This window comes from Plecotus auritus (assembly GCF_963455305.1).
Source record: "Plecotus auritus genome assembly, chromosome: 6".
Classification (NCBI taxonomy): domain Eukaryota; kingdom Metazoa; phylum Chordata; class Mammalia; order Chiroptera; family Vespertilionidae; genus Plecotus; species Plecotus auritus.
In genome coordinates, this window is record NC_137773.1 from 148,717,228 (window position 1) to 148,738,001 (window position 20,774).

Consider the following 20,774-nt stretch of genomic DNA (forward strand, 5'->3'; position numbering starts at 1 on the left):
TTGGATATTTGGTTAATGAATTTCCCTGCTGACCTATTCAATGACTAGGGAATTTTTTATTTTAACTCTTGTTAAAGTTTCCTAATGTGTACCACTCATTTTCCTGCCTCAGAAAGTTGATATCACTTCATTTTTGATGGCTGAGGATCTCTTATAGTTCCCCAGGTTCATCCTTTTTTTTATTTTGGATGTAGACAGTCAAATACAAGTTTAAATATGATCTAATTATGAACTTGAAGGGAGTGATAGGGTTTCATTCATTTCTGTTATCAACTACTGCCTGGCCTAGAGTGGGTACCAGTGGATATCGATTGAAATAAATTAAAATTGGGCTTTGATTTGTTGAATGCAGAAAAAATGAAAACATATTAAGAACTTAAGGTCCATATAAATGCTATTTACTGAGCATTATGAAAAAATGACTCAGGACTATTCTACTTTGGCATATTAATTTGTTATTCCTTCTTTTTCTCTTCCCAGGCCCGAATATACACATAAAATGCTATCACCTCCCTCCTCTGCCCTCAGTATCCCCGCTCCTCTGCTGAATTCTCCCACTTCACTGAGGACAGTCAGGCTCCACACAACCCCTGCTCCAGACTTGACTTTCACTAGCTACATTCTGGAAGATTGCTCTGGTGGGTTTTTGGCTGGCCTTCTTTGCCTATAGCGCCTTATTTTCCAGTGCTAATGGAAGTAAATGTGGAATTCTTACAAAGAGTAATTCTATGTAGTCTACATTTATATAAAGGAAAAACCCACTTTTAAAAATTAGAAAACAGTTCTAAACTACCTAAATGTCCAATAATAGGGAAATGGGGGAGGTGAGAGTACCCTGAAGCACTGACAGTCATGTTTATGAAAACACATCTGCGAGGCTCTTCCACATTCCTAACCGTCTGCCAGGTGCTGGGATCACAAAATGAATAAAACAAAGGTTTTTTGCCCTGGAGGAGCCCATGTTCTGATGGAAAGACAAGTAACATTAAATGGCAGAAAGAAATATACCGAAGTGTAAATAATGGTTATTTCTAGATGACTGAACCAAGAATGACTTTAACCTCTACATTTTCCATTTTTTTCCAGCAGCAAACCTGTATTTCTCTACTAATCAGATGAAGTCTCTCAGAATAAAAAGAATTACATTAATCTAGGTTAATAAAAGGTAAAACTGTTGGTGAAATACCAGAATATCTTGTAAGAAAGTATTTTTAAGATAATGTAAAAACCTCAACTAAATATCTGAAGTAATCAAGTACGTATTATTTGAATTGACAGAAAAGCTTGTTTCTGATATTGCAGATCTCAGTTTCTTAAGATAGCAACATGGAGGACCCTTTATCCTGCTTTACATCATTTTTAATTACTTTATTGCAGAAATCCTAAAAAATGTTAATGATAAATTTGGTGTCATAACCTGTTGTCTTCATATAGGTGATACATTTAGTTGAAAAAGTTTATATAACTGATACCCTGTCTTTCTGGTTTTCCCTATGACCATCAGCTTAGCTGAATTTATACAAATTCTGTTGTATGCTGTGATCATGTGGTGCTGGATATAATGATCACAATGCCTGCATTCTCATACCTGTGGAAACCTTTGGCACTCTTTCACCTCACTGAAATCTGGAGTTATTAACAGGTTAGTTATTGGAGACATGACCTAAGTACCAGCCTTGAATTAGGAAGTACACTTGGCATAAGGCTACCTATGACTGTTGTTAGATGGTAAAGTAGATGGAGAACTTCAAGTTGTTTTTGGAGGGTCAAGTCATCAGAACTGCAGTTTTCCTTGTAGAAGGGCAGCTGCTGGATTACTGCTGCCTCCAGTGCCACTCAGTAAACATCTGCTGAGGGTCTTCCACATCCCTACCCGTCTGCCAGGTGCTGGGATCACAAAAATGAATAAAACAAAAGGTTCTTTGCCCTGGAGGAACCCGTGTTCTGATGGAAAGACAAATATCTCTATTCCCTCCCTTATCCCCCCAACATTTGTATGCCAGACACTGTTATATTTTATACATTATCTCTAATTCTCAGTACAGTCCTGTTGTTCATGCAATGGATATTTATTGTGCCAACTATGTGCCATGTTCTGTGCTCTGGGAATAAGGGGAACAGGTAGGTAGTGGAATGCTAATGCTACAGCTGATTAAATTCTAGTTCAGCGGGGTTATGCAGTGTGGCCAAGATCATAGAAGTGGTAGTTGTAATTATTTATTGGTTAAATAGGCACTATGCCTAAGGGTAAAATATAAAGATATTATAATTAATAGGGTGGGGCACAAGTAGGTTTACAGTTGTATGTGAAACACAGAGTTTATTCTTGTATTATTATTTTCCATATGAAAAACTGTAAACCTACTTTTGCCCCACCCTGTACATTGTCTTATTTAATTCTTAAAATAGTTTGGTATGGCAGGTGGTATCCTCATTATCGTATAGGGGATGTTGAGACTTGGATGCTTGGGATCACACAGCTAGTAAGTGATATGGCAAGGATTTGAATTTATTAGGTGTGTCTACCTCCAAATTCTGTGCTCTTATCCATGATGTTATATTGCATCTCTTCCATGCAGGGGCAGTAATAGTAGTAATAGATACTATTTATCAGGTATCTACTATGTGCCAGGTGTTTATGTATATTATCTTAAGAGTCTCACAACCACCTAGGAAGGTAGGTGCTGGTGTCTTCTGAAACTTGAGCCTCAGGAGTCAGGTAACCTGCCCAGCTGGTGAGTGGTGGGTAGAACCAGATCTGTCTGGTTCCTAAGCCTCTACTCTTTCCATGGGACTGCCATTCTTATTCCCTTTCTAATATTTGAATCTGATAATTTCTGTTTGCAGACTCACTCTGATTTCTTTGTAATTCCTCTTATGATGAAGCTCTAGGTGGTGTAGGCTTGGGATTCTGGTTCTGGTCTTGCTTTTGAACCATGTCATCCAGCTATTAACAACTGTAAACTGGCCTTTTCTCTGTTGCCATCCTAGTGCTCATCCTACAGGCTGTGGCTATTGTAAGACTCCTCCTCTCCCCCTGGGACCTCATCACCTACACAGGTGCTATGTAAGCCTTATCTTATCTCTCACAACATGAGAAGGGGGGTGGCCAGCAGAAGCCTCTCATATACGTGGGTTGAATTTCGCTGCAGCTGGTCTCTACATTTCCTCTCATGACCCCTCACCCGTACTTCTGCCTGCATCCCTTTGCTTCACCTCTCCCCTCTCCACACACGGGCACTTTTTCTGAGCACTACCACAGCTAGAAAAAACTTTAGCTTGTGCCAATTATTTATTCTCTTAAACTGCCATCAGTTTCTCTTCCTTTTAGACTAATTAATAAACTTTTAAGTGTTTAGGCCTGCTATCTCTATTTTATCCCTCCTTTAAAGCAGATTACAAAACAATATGTAGTATAAATTCCATTTCTGTAAAATAAATTACTTACTATTTGCACAGAAATGTCTAGAAAGATATACTCCTAAATGACAAGACAGGCTGTCTCTGAGTGGTAGATTAAAGGTGAAGTTTTTATCACTATTTTCTAACTCTTCTGCAGTGAATACATATTACCTATGTAAACAGATAAAGGGGAATAACTTCTTTTTCCTGTTTATTAAAGTAATACATGTTCATTAGATCAACTTTATAAATTATAGAACAGTATAAAAAGCCAAAATACTTGCAATCCCACAGCTCAGAATTAATCACTATTAATATTTTGGAACCTTTTAGCTTGCGTGTATAGGTAAACACATTTTTAACATTGAGGCTATATCACAAACGATTTTGCAAATGTGATTTCTCCATTTATGTTTATGTACAAGCACAAAATTTAAATGTCTGCATAATGTGACAGTTAGATACCATGACTTATTTAACCACTCTTTTTTTTAAAAAAAAATATATTTTATTGATTTTTTACAGAAAGGAAAGGAGAGGGATAGAGAGTTAGAAACATCAATAAGAGAGAAACATCGATCAGCTGCCTCCTGCACACCACCTACTGGAGATGTGCCTGCAACCAAGGTACATGCCCTTGACCGGAATCGAACCTGGGACCTTTCAGTCCAAAGGCTGATGCTCTATCCACTGAGCCAAACCGGTTAGGGCTAACCACTCTTTTATTATATATTTGTGTTGCTTTGAATTTTTAAATTTTAATTACCTGTGACCAATGCCACTTGTTTGGATGAATAATTTTTGATTATTTACAATAGACACCCAGAATTAGAATTGGTAGTCAACAGATAAAAATTCAGGCTGTTGCTACATATCATCAAATTACTTTCCAGGGAGCATGGGCCAATTTGCAATGTGTGTAACTGCTTGTCTTACTGCACAGTGAGCCTAGAGTGAGGGACACGTGTATGCAGTGTGCTTCCTCTATGGGAGAACAGTTAAGACTCTTTAATTGCATCTGTCTGTTTTCCCTGCTAAGGCAGGAATCCTATGTGTGTTCATCATTATCCAACACTGCTTACTATACAGTATCAATGCAAATAGTTATTGAATTAATATTATCTTTTAAAAAATTGCTGCCAATTCAGCAACCTAAACATTTTTGGCTCTTGTGTTTTTAAAATAGTTTTACTTAAGTATAATTTACATATTATAGAATTCACCAATCTACCTATTCAAAGTGTTTTAGTAAATTTTTAAAATTGTCCAACCATGACCACAATCCAATTTTAGAACACTTTCATCTCTCCATCTGCCTGTCCTCTCCCTTGTTCCTGTCTGCATTCACTCTCCACTCTCATTCCTGGAACTAGCCAACCACTGATCTGCTTTCTAGCTCTATAATTTTGCCTTTTCTAGAAATTTCATATAAATGGAACTGTATAATATATAATTTTTAGTACCTGGCATCTTTCACATAGAATATTATTTTTGAGAGATTCATCCATGTTATTGCATGTCTTAGTAGTTCCTTTACTTATTGAGGTATAACTGACATACAAAATTGCTCATATTTAAAGTATACAGTTAATAAAATTCGACTTTTATACTTTAAAAGCATCACAACAATTAAGATCATGAAAATATCCATTCCTCCTCACCTAAGTTTCCTCATTCCCCTTTATAGTCACTGAGCACTACACCACAGGTAATCACTGATTTTTTTGGTCATTGCTGTTAACACTTGAACATGGGTTTGAACTGGGCAGGCCCACTTATACATATTTCTTTTTCAATAAATATACAGTTGCTCTCCATATATCTGGGTTTCGTGTCCACGGATTCTAACAACCACAGATGTGGAGGAGGACCAATTGTACACAATAGCACAATAGACTTGAGCACCTGCAGATGGTGTGTGTGTGTGTGTGTGTGTGTGTGTGTGTGTGTGTGTGTGTCCTGGAACCAATTTCCCACAAAGGATGACCGTAGTTGATTTTGGGGAATCAAAAGTTGTATGTGGATTTTCAACTGTGTGTGTGTGTGTGTGTGTGTGTGTGTGTGTGTGTGTGTGTGTGTGTGGCGGGGTGGGTTTGTGCCCCTAACCTCTGTGTTGATCAAGGGTCAACTGTATAGATGTTTGCATTTTCTAGAATTTTATATAAATGGAATCATACAAAAATGGAATATACTCTTCTTGTCTAGCTTTTTTCTCTTGGCTTAATTATTCTGAGATTCATATATTGTTGTATTTATAGAGTTCATGCATTTTTTTTTCTTTTTACTGCTGAGTAATTTTCCATTAGATGGATAAACTATATTTTGTTTATCAGTTCACCAGTTTGGTGGATATTTGGGTTATTTCCAGTTATTGGCTATAAGTACTAATACTCTAAATGTATATGTCGGAATTTTGAGTGAACACTTCTCTTGGGTAGATTCCTAGGAGTGGAATTTCTGATTCATATTAAGTGTATGTTTAATTTTTTAAGAAACTGCCTAGCTTTCCTGAAGAGGTGATAAATTATACATCTCCATCAGTCTATTGTATGAGGGTTCCAGATTCAAATCATTGTGCCAACTAGTGATTTTTGTTTTGTTAGTGGCTGTGCAGTGTATGATATTGAGGTTTTTTTTTTTTTAATAAATCTTTATTGTTCAGATTAGAGATGTTCCTCTTCCCTCCCCCCATAGCTCCCCTCCACCCGATTCCCCCACCGCCCCATTTCCTTACGCGCCCCCCCGCCACTGTCCTCATCCATAGGTGTAAGATTTTTGTCCAATCTCTTCCCTCACCCCTCATACCCCCTTCCCACCAAGAATTGTCAGTCCACTCCCTTTCTATGCCCCTGATTCTATTATATTCACCAGTTTAATCTGTTCATCAGATTTTTATTCACTTGATTTTTAGATTCACTTGTTGATAAATATGTATTTGTTGTCACTTCGTTGTTCATAATTTTTATCTTTACCTTTTTCTTCTTATTCCTCTTCTTAAAGAATACCCTTCAGCATTTCATATAATCCTGGTTTGGTGGTGATGAACTCCTTTAGCTTTTTCTTGTCTGTGAAGCTCTTTATCTGACCTTCAACTCTGAATGATAGCTTTGCTGGGTAGAGTAATCTTGGTTGTAGGTTCTAGCTGTTCATCACTTTGAATATTTCTTGCCACTCCCGTCTGGCCTGCATAGTTTCTGTTAAGAAATCAGCTGACAGTTCTATGGGTACTCCCTTGTAGGTAACCGTTTTTCTCTTGCTGCTTTCAAGATTCTCTCTTTGTCCTTTGCCCTTGGCATTTTAATTATGATGTGTCTTGGTGTGGTCCTCTTTGGATTCCTCTTATTTGGGGTTCTGTGCGCTTCCTGGACTTGTAATTCTATTTCTTTCACCAGGTGGGAAAGTTTTCTGTCATTATTTCTTCTAATAGGTTTTCAATATTTTGCTCGCTCTTTTCTTCTGGCATCCCCATAATTCGGATGTTGGTATGCTTGAAGTTGTCCCAGAGGCTCCTTATACTATCTTCATATTTTTGGATTCTTTTTTCTTTTTGTTTTTCTGGTTGGGTGTTTTTTGCTTCCTCATATTTCAAATCTTTGGTTTGATTCTTGGGGTCCTCTAGTCTACTGTTGAATTTCTGTATATTCTTTATTTCAGACAGTGTATGCTTAATTTCTGACTGGTCCTTTTCCATTTTTTTGGCATTCTCATTAAGATCCTTGAAGGTCTTACTAAGTTTCTCAGAGGTTTCTAGAAGATTCTTGAGTAAACTTATGACTATGGTTTTGAACTCTATTCAGTAGTTTGCTTTCCTCCATTTCTTTCATTTGTGACATGTTTCTTTGTCTCCACATTTTGGCTGCTTCCCTGTGTTGATGGAGTGGCTTTGTGTGGTAGGTGACCTATAGGGCCCAGTGGCTCAGCCTCCCTAATCACCTGAGGTGGACACTCTTGGTGCACCCCTTTGTGGGCTGGGTGCACAGTCTTGTTGTAGTTAAGCCTTGATTGCTGTTGGTACACTGGGAGGAATTGACTCCAGGCCAATTGGCTGTGAGGACCCGCTGTGTCTATAATGGAAGAACTGCTGTGCTGGAGACACCCTTATGGGGAAGGACTTGCTTCAGTGGGGCTTTGGTGCTCACTGAGTCTGCCTCTTGAGTGTGTCACTTATGGATGTGGAGGAGTTGAAATCTGGTATCGTCTCACACTGACCACTAGGTACATGGGCTTCTGGATCTCCAAGGAAGTGCAACTCAGCTACTGCCTGAGGCCACCCAGCAGGAGCTACAGCAATATCTGCAGATTTCTCCTCATTGTTTGGGGTTTGGAAGTTTTGGAGCTGACTGACCCAGCTGCAGTTTGTTAGGTTAAACTGCGAAAAGACAGGCCATTCATATGCAAAAGCCGCTGTACACAGTTTGGTTGGGTTTGTAAATTGTGTGGGGCGGGGTCTCAGGGAATCACCAGGGTGTAGCAAACAGTGATTGCTGCCAGTCAGCCATCTCTGTGTCTCCGCGTCGTAAACAATGATTCCTGCGAACACCTCTGCAAGAAAGCCACCCTCACTTTCCGACCTGATGCCGGACAGTCCAGCTTCTCCCCGTAGGAGTCTGGGTCCCCAGAGACTTGCTGGAAACTGGAGTTCAGAGCAGTCGGGAGCTTGTATCTCCTTCCCAACTGAAAAAAACACTGCACCTCTGCACGTCCTACCCAGTCTCAATGCGCTTTTTTCTTTCCTTCTAGCTGTAGAAATTCTACTCCGCCAGCTTTCCCGTGGTTCTGGGTGATAGTCGTTTTGTCTTTTAATTGTAGTTTTGGTGTAGTTGTGAGAGGCAGCACGTACAGGTGTATACCTTATGCTGCCATCGTGGTTTCTCCGCTATTGAGGTTTTAATTTACATTTTTCATATACTTATTTGCTGTTTGTACCTCTAATTTAGTTAACTTTTTACTCAACTCTCTTGTTCATTTAAAAAATTAGATTATTAGTCTCTTTGTTATTGAGCTGTGAAAGTTCTTTACATATTCTGGATATGAGTCCTTCATCAAGATGCTATGGAAATATTTTCTTTCAGTCTTTTCATTTTCTTAATGGTGTCTTTTGAAGAGCAATTGTTTTAAATTTTGAAGGCAGTCATTTTTTGATATTTTTTATTGCTCTTGCCTAACCCAAGGTCACAAAGAAACTCTGCTATGTTTTACTCTATAAGCTTTAGTTTTTCAGCTCTTACTACATTTAGTTCCTTTATCCATTTTGGGTTAATTATTTTTATATGTGGTGTGAGGTACAAATTGAGGTTCTTTTTTGTTTGCATATGGATATCCAACTATTTCAGTATTATTGAAAAGGCCATATATATCAGGGTCTGTTTCTAGAGTGTGTCACCGATCTATGTGTATACTTAGACATGTGTATTTAATGCTATAAAATTGTGATGATTGTTTGCTTTATAGTCAGTTTTAAAATCATACATCCTAAGTCCTTCAAATTTGTTCTTTTAAAAAAGTGTTTGGGCCCTAACCAGTTTGTCTCAGTGGATAGAGTGTCGGCCTGTGGACTGAAAGGTACCAGGTTCGATTCTGGTCAAGGGCATGTAGCTTGGTTGCGGGCACATCCCCAGTGGGAGGTGTGCAGGAGGCAGCTTACCGATGTTTCTCTCTCATTGATGTTTCTAACTCTCTATCTCTCTCCTTTCCTCTCTGTAAAAAATCAATAAAACATATTTATATTTAAATACATATTTAAAAAAAAAAAAGTGTTTGGGCCCTAACCAGTTTGGCTCAGTGGATAGAGTGTCGGCCTGTGGACTGAAGGGTCCCAGGTTCGATTCTGGTCAAGGGCATGTACCTTGGTTACAGGCACATCCCCAGTAGGGGGTGTGCAGGAGGCAGCTGATCTATGTTTCTCCCTCATTGATGTTTCTGTCTATCCCTCTCCCTTCCTCTCTGTAAAAAATCAATAAAATATATTCTTAAAAAAAGTGTTTGGCTCACCCTGGCCATGTGCTCAGTGGCTAGAGCATAGGCTGGTGCACCGAAGGGTCTCAAATTCAATTCCTGGTCAAGGACATGTACTTGGGTTTCGGGTTGGGGCACATGCAGGAGGCAACCAGTCCTTGTCTCTCTCACATCCATGTCTCTCACTCTCTCCTACCCTCTCTCTGAAAAGCAATGGAAAAAATATCCTCAGGTGAGGATTAACAACAACAAAAATGTGAAAGTGTTTGGCCATTCTAGGTAGTTTGCATTTCTATATAAACTTTAGGATCAGCCTGCCAATTTCTGCAAAAAAAGCCTGCAGGGATTTTAATAGGGAATGGATTAAATCAGTAGATCAATTTGGGGGGACTGACATTTAAAAAATACTGAGCTTTCAATACTATTTATTTAGGCCATCTTTAATTTCTCTTAGCACTGTTTTGCAGTTTTCAGTGTGCAGGTATTATAGTTCTTTTGTTATATTTGTCCCTAAGTTTGGATGTTACTATAAATAGAATTATTCTTTTTATTTGAATTTCACTATTCGACTTTTCATTGCACTGTTACTATGAATAGAATTATTCTTTTTATTTGAATTTCACTATTGGACTTTTCAATGCAGGCTTAATATTTTAAAAATCAGTTGTGTTTCCATACTATATGGAAACACAACTGATTTTTTTTATTTTTTATTGATATTTTACAGACAGGAAGGGAGAGGGATAGAGAGCTAGAAACAGCAATGAGAGAGAAACATCGATCAGCTGCCTCCTGCACACCTCCCACTGGGGATGTGCCCGCAACCAAGGTACATGCCCTTGACCGGAATCGAACCCGGGACCCTTCAGTCTGCAGGCCGACACTCTATCCACTGAGCCAAACCGGTTTTGGCTTTTTTTTTTTTTTAATATATTTTATTGATTTTTTACAGAGAGGAAGGGAGAGGGATAGAGAGTTAGAAACATCGTTGAGAGAGAGACATCGATCAGCTGCCTCCTGCACACCCCCCACTGGGGATGTGCCCGCAACCAAGGTACATGCCCTTGACCGGAATCGAACCTGGGACCCCTCAGTCCGCAGGCCGACGCTCTATCCACTGAGCCAAACCGGCTAGGGCAAAACACAACTGATTTTTAAAATATTAAGCCTGCATTCTGAGACTTTGCTATACTCACATATCAGATTTGGTAACTTTTATTTAGATTTCTTAGTATTTTCTACTTAAAGTTTACATAATTTACATTCTTCTTCCTTTCCAATATGAATACTTTTAATGTCTGTCTTATTTCACAAGCAACTTCATTACAATGTTGAGTAGAAATGGTGAGGAATAGAAACATCCTTGTCTTGTTCCTGATCTTAGAGGCAAAGCATTCAGTTTTTCACCAGAAATATGATGTTAACTATATATATTTTTTCCTTGGTCTACTTAAAGATGTTTTAAAAAAATTCTTTCCAAGGGACCAACCTTTGGTTCTATCAGTTCTTTCATACTGTTTTCCTATTTTCTATTTCATGGATTTCTACTCTGATCTTCATTATTTCCTTCTTTCTACTTATTTTGAGTTTGGTTAGCTCTTTCTTTTTCCAGCTTCTTAAGTTGGAAGCTTATATTATTGATGTTAGACCTTTCAGAGCCATGAATATTCCTCTAAGCACTACTTTAACTGCACCTCATGCATTTTTGTATTTTATTTGTTCCAAGATAATTTTAAATTTTTCTGTGATTTCTGCTTTGACTCATGTGTCTTTATAAGTGTTATTTAACTTGCAAAAATTTGGGGGTTCCCAGATTTCTTCCTGTTATTGATTTCTAATTTATTTCTATTATGGTCCAACAACATAACTTATTATTACTGTAACCCATTTTAATTTATTGAACCTTGTTTTACTCATCTAATATATGGTGGTCCTAGAGAAGTTCCATGTGCACTTGAAGAACATGTATATTTTCCTGTTGTTTTGTTGCATATTTGATCTCCATATTGATTAGATCAAATATGTTGACTGTGTTTGAGTCTTCGATTGTCTCTAATTCTATTGATTACTGAAAGAGGAGTGTTGAAATCTCCAATTATAATTGTGTTTTTTTTAAAATATATATTTTATTGATTTTTTAGAGAGGAAGGGAGAGGGATAGAGAGTTAGAAACATTGATGAGAGAGAAACATCGATCAGCTGCCTCCTGCACACCCCCCACTGGGGATGTGCCCGCTACCAAGGTACGTGCCCTTGACGGGAATCGAACCTGAGACCCTTGAGTCTGCAGGTCGACGCTCTATCCACTGAGCCAAACCAGCCAGGGCTCCAATTATAATTGTTGAACTGTCTGACAATTTTTGTTCCATGTGTTTTGGGCCTTTGTTGTTAGGCACATATACAGTTAAAACTGTTATATCTGACCATTATATTTTAACTGTTGATGAAATAGGAATATTCATGTTATTTCCTGAGTGAAATTTCTGTCTTTTAACTTTCAGAATTTGTCAATATTCATGTTTTTACTATTGATTTTGAAGAATAAGCACTACTGGTTATATGATCCAACCCAGTCTGTTTGCTTTTTTTTGTGATACAAAATTTGTCAATTTATAAATACTAGTATACTTGAATTTATAAATAATTTCCTTATAAATTTCTATTACCTTTATGCTTTCAAAGTCTATTTATATTCTTGAAGATATTAGTTTAACATGTATATTTTTCACCTTACCACAGAGAGCCAACATTTTATTGACTAGTTGATCTTCTTTTGACACATTTAACACACTATCTTTATAGACTATATTGCTATGCATGTATTTTCTGTTTATGTATGGAAATGATACTGGGTTTAATTACTGTGGCTTTATAGTAGTGATTATATGCTAACTCTCTTTCATACCAATAATACCTTTCTTTTTTTTTTTAGTTAACCATTGCTAGAATGTTTTTTTTTTTAAATAAATCCTTATTGTTCAGATTACAATTGTTCCTCTTTTCCCCACCCATAGCTCCCCTCCACCTGGTTCCCACCCCACACTCAGCCCTTACCTTTACACCCTCAGCCCTTACCCCCCCCCCACTGTCCTCATCCATAGGTGTAAGATTTTTGTCCAGTCTCTTCCCACACCCCCCACACCTTTCCCCCAGAGAATTGTCAGTCCACTCCCTTTCTATGCCCCTGATTCTATTATATTCACCAGATTATTCTGTTCATCAGATTTTTTATTCACTTGATTTTTAGATTCACTTATTGATAGATATGTATTTGTTGTTCATAATTTTTATCTTTGCCTTTTTCTTCTTCCTCTTCTTAAAGAATACCTTTCAGCATTTCATAATACTGGTTTGGTGGTGATGAACTCCTTTAGTTTTTTCTTGTCTGTGAAGCTCTTTATCTGACCTTCAATTCTAAATAGCTTTGCTGGGTAGAGTAATCTTGGTTGTAGGTTCTAGCTGTTCATCACTTTGAGTATTTCTTGCCACGCCCATCTGGCCTGCATAGTTTCTGTTGAGAAATCAGCTGACAATCGTATGGGTGCTCCCTTGTAGGAAACTGTTTTCCTCTTGCTGCTTTTAATATTCTCTCTTTGTCTTTTGCTCTTGACATTTTAATTATGATGTGTCTTGGTGTGGTCCTCTTTGAATTCCTTTTGTTTGGGGTTCTGTGCGCTTCCTGGACTTGTAAGTCTATTTCTTTCACCAGGTGGGGGAAGTTTTCCGTCATTATTTCTTCAAATAGGTTTTCAGTATCTTGCTCTCTCTCTTCTTCTGGCACCCCCATAATTCGGATTTTGGTACGCTTGAAGTTGTCCCAGAGGCTCCTTATACTATCTTCATATTTTTGGATTCTTCTTTTCTGGTTGGGTGTTTTTTACATTTTGTATTTCAAATCATTGACTTGATTCTTGCGATCCTCTAGTCTGGTGTTGGATCTCTGTATGTTATTTTTTATTTCTGTCAGTGTATGCTTAATTTCTAGTTGGTCCTTTCTCATATCCTTGAGGGTCTCGCTAAATTTATCGGCCTTTTCTAGAAAAACCTCGTGGTTTTGAACTCTATATCCAGTCATTTGCTTTCCTCCATTTCTTTCATTTGTGACCTGTTTCTTTGTCTCCGCATTCTGGCTGCTTCCCTGCGTTGATAGAGTGGCTTTGTGTGCTAGGTGTCCTATATAGGGCCCAGTTGCTCAGCCTCCTCAGTTACCTGAGGTGGACACTCTTGGTGCACCCCTTTGTGGACTGTGTGCACAGTCTTGTTGTAGTTAAGCCTTGATTGTTGTAGGTATCACTGGGAGGAATTGACCTCCAGGCCAATTTGCTGTGAGGATCAGCTGTGTCTACACTGGGAGAACTTCTGTGCTGGAGACTCCCTTATGAGATAAGACTTGCAAAAGCCCCTGTGCTCAGCTTGGATGGGGTGGAGTCTAAGGCGGAGCAGACAGCAATGGCTTCCCATCATCCCTGCCCTAATAGGCCCCTGTGTCTCAGTGTCCCACGGTAATCACTGCAAGCACCTCTGAGAGAAAGCTGCCCTCCAGTTTTGCCCACTGCCACAGTCCAGTTTCTCCCCGAGTGAGTCTAGATCTCCAGAGTCTTGCCTGGAACTGGAGTTCAGAGCCATCAGGAGCTTTTGTCTCCCTCCCTCAGTTGCCAGCCTTCTCTGTGCGCGCATGCCTCGGTACCTCTGCCTTGCGCAGTTCCTCTGAGTCTCAGTGTGCTTTTCTCTTTACTGACAGTCCAGTTTCTCCCCAATGAGTCTGGGTCCCCAGAGACTCGCCCAGAACTGGAGTTCAGAGCCGTCGGGAGCTTTTGTCTCCCTCCTGGTTGAGAAAGCCAGCCGCATACTCAGTTGCCAGCCCTCTCGGCGCGCGCGCGCCTCAGTACCTCTGCCTTCTGCAGCTCCTCTGAGTCTCAGTGTGCTTTTCTCTTTCCTTCTAGTTGTAGACTTTCCACTCAGCCACCCTTCCTGTGTTTCTGGATGATGTCCGTTTTGTCTTTTAGTTGTAGTTTTGTTGTTGTGCAAGGCAGCAGTTTAGGTGTTTACCTATGCCGCCATCTTGGTTTTTGCCCTTTGTTTCTTTTCAAAACTCATTGCTATGCTTATGTATTTATTGTTCCATGTGAAGTTTAGAATTAGCTTATCAAGCTCCACACATGTTTTGGGGGATTATATCAAATTGGTAAATTAATTTTAACATGGCAAATGGTCTTTATATTTTTTGATGAAATTTTATATTTTCTTCATATATATTTTTGAAGTCACGTTTTTTCTTGATATTACAATAGGATTTTTTCCTATTATATATATATACTAGAGCAGCTGTGGGCAAACTACGGCCCGCGGGCCGGATCCGGCCCGTTCAGCTGTTCTATCCGGCCCGCGGAGCTGAAAGAGCGGAGGGTTCTCTTGCTCTCCCCTCCACTCCTTTACTTTGAATTTATATTAGTTCACACAAACACTCCATCCATGCTTTCGTTCCGGCCCTCCAGTCCAGTTTAAGAACCCATTGTGGCCCTTGAGTCAAAAAGTTTGCCCAACCCTGTACTAGAGGCACGAAATTCATGCACGGGGGTGTGTGTCCCTCAGCCCAGCCTGTACCTTCTCCAATCTTGGACCCACTGGGGATTGAGCCTGCAACCCGGGCATATGCCGACTGGGAATTGAACCCGTGACCTCTTGGTTCCTGGGTCAACGCTCAACCGCTGAGCTACACCCGGCTGGGGCTCCTATTATATTTTTAACTGGTTATTTCTGGGGTATGGGATTAATACCATTTAACTGTTAAGAAGGTATTCTTAAGTTTGCTTAGTTTTAAGGTTTTTTTTCCAAACTAGAAAATACATTAAATTTTGTCATATTTTCCCCCCTCTTTTAATCTATTAATGACAGATCTTTTGTAAGGCTGAACCAGTTGCAATCTTGGGCTAAAAATGACTTACTTTTATATATTGGTAGATTTGAGAAATCTTCTGTGGTCCAGTTTTCATACCTGTAAAATGGGTACAATAGCATCTACAAAATAGTTTGTTTTTTTTTTGTGAGCACCCAAATGAATTAAAATATTGAGCAGTTCTTGGCACATAGGATGCTGCATGTGTGAGTAAATTAATAGATTTATTTTTGTTTAAATAAAGTTGTTTTAACTTCTTCCTTCTATGTACTTTATTTGGTTCTGTTTTGTCATCCGTTTTAATGCAACTTCAGAGGCTAGCCTAGTTCATTTATTGCAGAATACAGGTTATATATTTTCCCTTGTTCATATCCCAGAGATTTTACTAAATACAGGGTGTGTCAAAGTAGGTTTGTTGTTGTATGTGAAACAGTTTATTCTTGTATGATTTACTAATTATTGTATTATTTTCCATACAAACATCTATAAATCTATTTTTCCCCCACCCTGTATAATGCTTTCATTCCTGATTTTAAAATGATTGTAATTTGTATTTACTCATTTCTTTCCTAGTTAATAAGTATCTTTTTCTAAATATGATTAGGAATTTTTCCATTTTATTTTTTCTTTTAGTGATTGATCTTAAATTTTTAAGACATACTATAACCCAAGCCATCGTTAGAGAAATGTAATTCTATCAGCATCTATATTCTCCATTCTCAGAAAGATTCATAGCATATTTCCCTGGCCTCCTACTACTCTCTTATGTTAGAAGTATCTGTGATCAATACTTACCTAGATCTAAGAATAAATTTTACTAATTTTGTAGCTCATGATTGCTTCTTGCATCCCAGTATTCCTCTAGGATCCATTTGCCTTCTTGCTGAAGAATATCCTTTAATATTTCTTTCAGAGATAGTTTGTGTGTAGTAAGCTTTTCACATCTCTGAATGTCTGACAATGTCCTTATTTGGGTGTTACATTTAAATAGGAACAGAGTTCTAGGTTCAAAGTTATTTTCTTTGCAATATTTAAATGGTACTGCTCTACTTGTTTTTGTATTCATTTTGTGGGTAATCTCTTCTTTCTGGTAGGTTTTCAGTTCTCTATCTTTTATGTTCTGAAATTTCACTCTAATACAGGATTGGCAAACTACAGTCTGTGGGCCAAATCTGTCTGGCCACCTGTTTTGTACAGCCAATGGTTTCACCTTTTTAAGTTTGAAAAAATATCAAAAGAAGAATATTTCATGACATGTGAAAATGATATGAAGATAATATCTCAGTGTATATGATTAAAATTTTATTGGAACACCGCCATATTCTTTTGCTTATAACTTATCTATCCTACTTTCACACTACAATGGCAGAGCTAAGCAGTTGTGACAGACCTGCAAAGCCTAACGTATTTGCTACCTGGCCAGAAAAAAAATGAGCTGATAACGGTTTATGCACATATTTTTGTTTAAAAAGATAGAATTCTGGGACTTACGTGGGTGTTATTTCTACTGGTTTCTATAAGGATTTCTTACCCCAGAACCACACTTACTATTCCAGATCAAAAACTTTTTAGCTGTGTTCATTCTATTATTCAGCCCCATGATTATGTTTTTTTCATTTAAATATTTTTCTTTTCATTTCCTAGAAACTGGCCAGTCTTGCTTCAAGAATGCAATATATTCTCTTACCTCACTAAAAATAGTAAATATACTCATTTTGATGCCTTGTTCTGTTGCTGTAATGAGTCTCCTTTTAAGGGTGAAAGTTCTTGCATTTGTTGAGTATTTTATTGGTATTTGTCAACAATTTGATATTTGTCTACTGTTCTATGTAGTTGAGAATAGACTGCTGACTCTGTTTGCATTGGCTGCTTACAAGGGGGCAGTGTGGAGTTGCTAGTGTGAATATATTTTAGTGGCTGTGCTTTCTCTGCTCCAAGATCCCATACACACAGCTTTTGTCTTTCTTTTAGGGGTAGGATTAGGATTTACAGTCATGCATCACTTAACAAGGTCAGTGAAGGACTGCATATATGATGATGGTCCCATAAAATTATAATGGATTATAAGCAAAAAGTTTGATTGATGTTGAAAGGCTAGACCTGATTACTGATGTTGAATTTACTGCTGCTGGCTTTGGGGGATTTAAATAGAAGAGGCTCAGTATGTGCCTGCCCTTGGTGGGGCTGGAGTTGGCAAGGGAGCAAGAGGAATGGGCTGGGAGGAAGACAGCCCAAGAACCATCCCCATTCCTATCTCAGCTAACATCATGCGCACAAGCTTACTTCCCTTCTCAATTTCTCTTTATCTCTCCTTCCTCTCAGTTCCATCCTCTCCCTCCCCTCCATGTTCGTCTCCTCCCTTTGCTCCTTTTATTATTTCTTATCTCAAGCTTTAGCTTTCTAGCTCTCTTAATCTCTGCTCTCCATTTCTCTCCTTTTCCTTCCCTCTCATCCTTCCTCTCTCCCTCCTCCTGATATCTACTCTTCCCTCAGATGGTGCCTCCCTCCACAGCCTTTCCCTTGCTCCCCCAAAGCATGTGGGTCAAACAAACTTTATCTTTTAAACCATGTTGTTGTGGTAACTTTTTATGTTTAGATACAAAAATAATTGCCATTGTATTTCAATTGCTTATTCAGTACCGTAATAGGCTGTACAGTCTTGGAGCCTAGGAGCAATAGGCTATAGCATATGGTCTAGGTGTGTAAGCTCGCTATATAGCATCTAGATTTGTGTAAGTACAGCCTATGATGTTTGCACAATGATGAAATGGCCTAAGGGAGAATTTGTCTGAACATCCCCATTGGTAAGTGACACGTGACTGTTTAGGATTTGGCCTAGCTGGATGCTTCTGGTCTCCCTCTTGCTCTTGGTCTCAATCAAATGCTGGTATAGATCTGTGGTTGGCAAACTGCGGCTCGCGAGCCACATGCGGCTCTTTGGCCCCTTGAGTGTGGCTCTTCCACAAAATACCACGGCCTGGGCGAGTCTATTTTGAAGAAGTGGCGTTAGAAGAAGTTTAAGTTTAAAAAATTGGGCTCTCAAAAGAAATTTCAATAGTTGTACTGTTGATATTTGGCTCTGTTGACTAATGAGTTTGCTGACCACTGGTATAGATCATCCTTAAATGCTGCTCCCTTTATCTGTAGTAATTATCTTCTGCATCCTCCGCATAGAACATAAGCTCTGGCTCCCTCTTCAATCTGATCCCATCTACTTTCTTTCTTTCCACAGAAAGTTTCTCTTCTTTCAACACCATTTATTAAAAAGACTTTCCTTTGTATTTATTTTTATGGTGTAAGAAATGGAAAATGACAGTATGCTTTAAATCTACCTCCTTGAAATGAAAAGCTGGCCTGTATTGTTAATACTTTTTAGAAGTCCACTGATGTTTTGTTTGTGGCCTAATATGTATTTTGTAAATGGTCTATGGATAAAGGTATTTTATCTATTTTCAGGGAATAATTACGACTGTAAATAATTTTTAGAGTTTTGCTTAAAAAATCTGATGTTATTCGGACAGTTTTTGTGTGTGTTCATTCTTTTTTTATTCAACCTTTGCTATCATTCCACAGTTGAACCCTTTTCTTTTAAAAAGTGAGTTTATGCCATTTCTTTTCACTGATCTGAAAATACTTGCCTTTTCTCATTTTTTAGTTTATGATGTGTGGTCTGTGTTTTTATTTTGTGTGTACAATTTTTTTTTCTGATTGAATTAGAATATTTAGAGTCAGGCTTTTGTTTTTCAAGTGGTTATTTTAATTAATATTATTAAACTCTAAACTTATCAGCTTTAGAAGGTATCTGTGGAGGCCTTGCTAATTAAACTCAACATATATTTTCTTCTTCCTCTGGACATCCTAATTCAGTTAAGTAGTTATTTCTAGGATATTACATATATATTTCTTCTTCCTCTCTACACCCCAGCTTTAGTTACATTATTTTTCCCATAATAATTATGTTCTGATAAACATCCTTTCAACATTGAAATTGATTGCTCATTATTATCTTTTTTAAACTAAATTTATTAAAGGGCAACATTGGTTAATAACATTATATAAGTTTCAGGTATACAACTTTATAAAACGACATTTGTACACGCTATTGTGTGCTCACCACTCAAAGTCTAGTCTACCTTCCATTACCATGAATTTGACCCTCATTGTTCTCCTGCCAATCCTTTTCCCTCTGGTAACCACCATTCTGTTGTCTGTATCTATAAGCTTGTTTGTTGCTTTTGTTTTATATCCCACATATGAATGAAATCATGTAGTTCTTGTCCTTTTTCGTCTGACTTATTTCACTTAGCATAATACTTTCAAGATCCATCCCAGTTGTAGTAAATGGCAATATTTCATATTTTTATGGCTAAGCAGTACTCCATTGTATATGTGCACCACATCTTCTTTAGCCAATCATCTGATGGGCACTTAGGTTTCCATGTCTTGGCTACTGTAAATAATGCTGTAGTGAACACAGGGGTACATATATATTTATGAAAAGTGTTTTCATAAATTTTTTTTTGGGGGGGTGGATACCCAGAAGAGGGATTGCTGGGTCATATGGTAGCTCTATTCTTAATTTCTTGGAGAATTTCCATACTATTTTCCATAGTGGCTGCAGCAACCTACACTCCAAACAGCGATGTATAAGGGTCACCTTTTCTCTACATCCCCAATACTTGTTATTTCTTGTCTTAGAGATAATAGCCATTCTAACATGTGTGAGGTGATATCTCATTGTGGTTTTGATTTACTTCCCCTTATAACTAGTGATGTTGAGCATCTTTTCTCATATTTGTTGTAAGTCTTCCTTGGTTAAGTGTCTATGCATACCCTCTGCCCATTTTTTAATTGGATTTTGTTGAGTTGTATGAGTTCTTTATATATTTTGGGTATTAGCTCCTTATCGGAGGAATCATTTGCACATATCAACCGTTTTGTTGGTTGCCTTTTTGTTTTTTTGATAGTTTCTTTTGATGAGCAGAAGCATTTTAGTTTGATGTAGTCTCATTCATTTGTTTTTGCTTTTACTTCCCTTGCCTTTTGGGTCAAGTGCACAAAAATGCCCGAGGACAACGTCCATATGTTTGACTATATTTTCTTTTATGTATTTTGTTTCAGGTCTTATATTTAAGTCTTTAATCCATTTTGAGTTAATTTTTATGTATAGTGCCAGAGAATTCATTGTTTTGCAGGTGGCTTTCCAGTTTTCCCAACACCATTTATTAAAAAGACTTTCCTTTTTAACATTGTGTGTTTTGGGCACCTTTGTTGAAAATTAGTTGCACATATATGCATAAGTTTATTTATAGGCTCTCAATTATGTTGCATTGTTTTGTGTATCTGTTTTTCTGCCAATGCCATACTGTTTGATTACTGTAGCTTTATAGTATAATTTGACATCAGGGAATAAGATACCTCCAGCATTTTTCTTTTTCTCCTCAGGATTGCATTGGCTGTTCAGGGTCTTTGGTGGTTCTATACAGATTTGAGGGTGTGTTTTTTTTGTTTGTTTTATTCT

The 20,774-nt window shown here is 38.0% G+C and overlaps 1 protein-coding gene across 2 annotated transcripts in view; it reads right to left on the bottom strand.

The window, feature by feature from the left end:
- Nucleotides 1–20,774, bottom strand: part of PPP2R3A (protein phosphatase 2 regulatory subunit B''alpha) — a gene marked incomplete at its 5' end in the record, with an annotated part of 149,236 nt that overhangs the window by 9,637 nt on the left and 118,825 nt on the right. The gene's annotated exons all lie outside the window — the stretch shown is intronic.